This window comes from Solanum lycopersicum, chromosome 1, assembly GCF_036512215.1.
Source record: "Solanum lycopersicum chromosome 1, SLM_r2.1".
Classification (NCBI taxonomy): Eukaryota; Viridiplantae; Streptophyta; class Magnoliopsida; order Solanales; family Solanaceae; genus Solanum; species Solanum lycopersicum.
Genome location: NC_090800.1, coordinates 56,627,249 through 56,632,402, shown reverse-complemented (window position 1 = coordinate 56,632,402; position 5,154 = coordinate 56,627,249). Strand labels below are relative to the sequence as shown.

The 5,154-nt window shown below is 32.6% G+C and overlaps 1 pseudogene; it reads left to right on the top strand.

The window, feature by feature from the left end:
- The first annotated feature begins 3,812 nt into the window (after positions 1-3,812).
- On the top strand, positions 3,813-4,751 carry LOC109119891 (uncharacterized; annotated as a pseudogene).
- Positions 4,752-5,154: the final 403 nt, after the last annotated feature.

The following is a 5,154-nucleotide window of genomic DNA, read 5'->3' as shown; positions in this document are numbered from 1 at the left end:
TAGAATTACTGTTGAGTCGAAGACGACGACACATTTGCTGCACTCCACAAATAAACAAGAAGAAAACCTAAAAGTAGGGGTCAGTACAAAACACGGGTACTGAGTAGATATCATCGGCCAACTCAAAATAGAAAACAGTATATACCAAGTAATATCATAAACTCAACTATGATACTCAACATGTAGCAACAACAAGTACTTCATCATTAACAATTACCATCAAGTTCACACATGAGGACTCAAGCCTCAATACCATACTCATTTGAGAATTATGTTCTTTAGATTGAGCATATTAACATCTTCCAAGATTCATTATCTTTATTTCTCTTGTGTCGGTACGTGACACTCCGCTCCCTCATATTCATTATCCTCTTGTGTCGGTACGTGACACTCCGATCCCCTAAATCTACGTGTCGGTTCGTGACACCCGATCCCCTAGATCTACGTGTCGGTTCGTGACACCCGATCCCCTAGATCTACGTGTCGGTTCGTGACACCCGATCCCCTAAATCTACGTGTCGGTTCGTGACACCCGATCCCCTAAATCTACGTGTCAGTTCGTGACACCCGATCCCCTAGATCTACGTGTCGGTTCGTGACACCCGATCCCCTAATCTCATTCTATCAACTCATCAAGCCTTCTCCCTTACCAAGGCATCATCAATCTCATTACTTTAGTTCATCAAGCCTTCTCCCTTACCAAGGCTTAATCATTAAAAAGAGATTAGGTTTTTATCAAGATTTGGGATTCAATAACTTCATCATGCTTAATATAATCACAATTATATAATCACGTTCATGCATGCATACAATTAAGCACATAGCAGGCTTTACAATACTATCAATACATATCATTCTCTATTAAGAATTTACTATGAAAGCATGAAAACCATAACCTACCTCCACCGAAGAATTGCGATCAACAAGCTATCTTCTCAAAATCCTTGCTATCCTCTTCGTTTCTCTCTCTCTCTCTACTTGTTCTCTTTCTTTTTCTGTTTTCTCTTTGTTCTTTCTATTTTTCTTATTCTTTACCCTAATTAACATATAATTAAGAATAAAAGATGACAATAATAACCCACTAATTAACTTAAGGTTACCCCTTTTAACCCCCAAGTAATTAGACTTATTAACATTAACCCTCTAACTTTATAATTAAAGTAGGAATAGTCCAAAACATCCCTTAAAACGTGTAAAGAAATCCAACCCAGACTGGGATTTCGCAGTCTGTGACGGCCCGTCGCGCCTGCGACGGTCCGTCCTGCTGCCCGTCACAGAGTTCAGAGACTCAATTTCTCTGAAGGGTCTGTGACGGTCTGTCACACCTGTGACGGTCTGCCACACCTGTGACGGTCCGTCCTGCCATTCCGTCACAAAGTTCAGAGAGTCGATTTTCAGTACCCAATTTCAGATTTTCTAAGTGTTTTGAAACGAGACCCTGCGACGGTCCGTCGTGGGGTCCGTCGCCTCAGCCTGTTTTTCAGAAATAAAATCTGTTGCTCAAAACGACTAAACAGGTCGTTACAATTCTATAAAAAGTTATTTGTGAATCTGCATAGTTAGATTTACATACATTTTATACTAACAAATACTTATAACAATACCTTTACAAAAACAAAAACAACAAAGTTTAAAAATATATAGTAAAAGACAATAATTAATATCATAAGCATAAATCAATAATTGTAAAAAAAACATACTAGGAATTGTGACAGTAGAATGAAACAGAAAGGAAAAATCGAGCCCACTGAATGCAGAGCGTCTCCTCGTTAGTGACCCACTCAAAAGGAGCAAAGTACACAAATATTTTATTGTGCAGAAGAAGAAGAAGTAGTTTTGAATCAAATATTTAACTTAACTGTGCTGAAGAAGAAGAAGTTCAGAATTTTCGATATTTTAAAATGAGAGAAACCCCTCTATATATAGACAACAAAGGACAGTTTTAATAAATTATAATTATTTCTAACTGGAAAGGTTATAATTCTTAGGAAAAGTCACAATTTTTCGGAAAGGTCACAACCTTTCACGAATGTCGCAACTCTTCATAAGAGTCACAACTTTTCAATAAAAGTCAAAACTTTTCATAAAAGTCACAACTTTTATGAAAGGGAAAGACTAATATTGGAAATAGATAAATTAAAAGGGAATGCTTGTTCATGGGGGCGCCATAAATAAGAATTTAATTGAACTTATAAATAATATTTAGTATTATACATAAATTAAAAATAATAAAAAAAATAGGTTCTTAATAAAATATGAGCAATATTCCAACATGAGTTTTATTATTTGTAATTATTACATAACTTAAGAACCTCTAATGAATGAATTATCCATGAAATAATTAATCATTTGTCCTTTAATAAACATTAAAAAAATAAAGAAGAAAATAAGAATAGATATAAAAATGTATTCCGTGATAAAAAGAAACATTAAGGTTGCATAGATTAGACAATTGTGATGTATATCTTAGGAGAATTCACAAAATTTGTTAATATATGCAAAAAAAAATTAAAATATTATGCTTGAACATGAAAACAATTATCACTTTTGAATTTGCTTAATATATTTCTTCATTGGTAAGTGAGAAATTTCATATCTAGGTAAACTAGATAATTTGTAAGCTTATATAGTACTTTTAAGTTATAAAATTTTATATAGAATATTAAAACATGAACTCTTGAAACTGAGTACAATTAGTATTTTCTACACAATGAATATGCGTATTATATGTGTAGTTCAATATAACTGGAAAGAATAACTTTGAAGAAATTTAAACAATAGAGGTAAAAACATGTACTCAAAAATCAATTAATATCATAAGCATAAATTAATGAGTGTAAAAAACATACCAGGATATGTAAAAATAGATTCAAATAGAGAGAAAAAAATTGAGTACACTGAATGCACAATGTCTCGTTAAGAAAAATATTCCCCTACAATACCAAAGGTCTAAAGAATAACATGCTCTATGTATGAAACAATTTTATTCACAAATTATTGATACAAAAATAGTGGATAAGTAAGTCACTTAACATGAACAAAGTACAATAATATTTAATTTTACAGAAGAAAAAGAAGATCGAGAGTTTTGTTGTTTTAAAATGAGAAGAAATCCATCTATTTATAGAGAACAAAGGGTAGTGTGAACAAATGTTTATTGTGCATTATCAGAAATTTTACAACTATTTGGAGAAGTTGCAACCCTTGGGAAAGTTCACAACCTTTTGTAAAAAATCACAACTTTTCATAAAGTTGTAACTCTTCATTAATGTCGCAACTTTTCATGAGAGTCACAACTTTTTATAAAAATCGCAATTCTTCAATAAAGTCATAACTTTTGATAAAATTTACAACTCTTTCTGAAAGAGGAAGGTTATTTTTGGAAATAAATAAATTTTAAAGGAAATTCTTGCTTGTGGTGGCGCGACATAAGCGAGTCTAGGGTTCTCTTCTATATAAATATATAATATATTATGATATGATTATAACTTATATCTTATTTAAACCCATTAAAACTTTAAACTAACAATAATACATTTAACTCATTATAACCTTTTTCATCTCAAGTGGTGTGACATGCTAGCCAAAAAAAGAGAGATGTTTTTCACACTTCATCTTTATAAAACTCGGTCTCTATAATAAATTTGGAGCAAAGACTTTTATATGTGTACCTTAAATTTACAGCGGAATGTGTTAAATTTGCTACTAACTCAAAACAACCCCAAACCAACTTCGTATCTTTAAATAACGGAGATTCGATTATCCTTAATTAATTCTTTTTCATAAATAAATAATATATTGGGTCAAGTAAGATGGATCGAATTGGGGCAGATCGGTTCACATGAGCGACACACAACTCAAAAAAATGTTACAACTCCCACTTCACACATTGTGGACATGACCCAAACCAATATAACATCAACTAGACACATAATTCATATGACAAATGGTTCATGTGGCTTGTGAGCATTCATATTTACCTTTAAGGTTTTACAAGCCCTATACAGAAATCCAATCAAACATGGAAAGATTTCACTACTATTATGAGGATATTATTACTCACAATACCACAAACTTCAGTAGCTGCTTATTCGATCTCTCATCCTCTTAAAGAGATGAACTCGAGTTCATATTTAACTAAATATGTATAATTACACTCCATACCGATAAGGTTAGTGTAGTAGTTTGCTGGTTTGTATACCCCTCGTTATATTTTTAGGTTACCAGTATCCTTCCGTCCAAATTTTGGAACATATATGTCCTTTACACTAACAGAGATACACGTGTCTCAATCTTAACCGCCCATCTAATATTTGTTAAATTTCCTATCCAAAATTAAAAGACCCACCCAAAAACCCCCCAAATCAATACTTTTCTTAATTTTAGACGGCAGTCCAACCCCAAATCGCAGAGAGTAGCTACCATCGCCGAAATATCGAAGAAAAATAATTTGGGTTGCCGAAAAAAACAGCACAACTTCAATCTTCAGAGGGAAAATGAGGAAGAAAAACTAGCAAAGAAGCTACAAGCAAAAAGGAACAAGATGAAGGTGGATGGTAAGGACAAGAAGTTTAAAGGTGGTAATGGATTTTAAGTTGATAAGAAAAAAATGAAGACAAGGATGACTTCATTAGCCAAAGCTAAAGCTGCATAAGCAATGGAGATTGAAAAATAAGATTTTTGTTGTAATGTATTTAGGTGTATTTGGAAACTAAAATTGAACTTGTTTACGTCTTTCTTCTGAAATTGGCAAAAAAGACTTAATATTTGATCATGTTTCATGTTGCTATCTATATTCTTTGTTGTGTCTTAAAAAAAAGTCTTCCAACAGTGCTTCCGGTGAGATTTGATCAAATATAATATAAAGGTATAATGACGGTAATGAGTAAATAATTGATTTAGTCAAAGAAAAGGTTAAATGAGTCAACAAACATGTGAGGAAGTTAAAGAGAAAATGGAGGATGATTTGGGGATGAAGATGGTTGGTTGAGTCTTCCTCTCATGAAGATGATGAGAAATTGGAGGATTTAGTGTTAACTGTTGAGGATGATTTGGTGATGAAGATTGGGGAAAGATGCTATTAAAAAATGTTTAAATTTCTTAATTTGATATTAAGTGAATTAATTTGGGAGATTTGGGTTAATATTTTTGGGT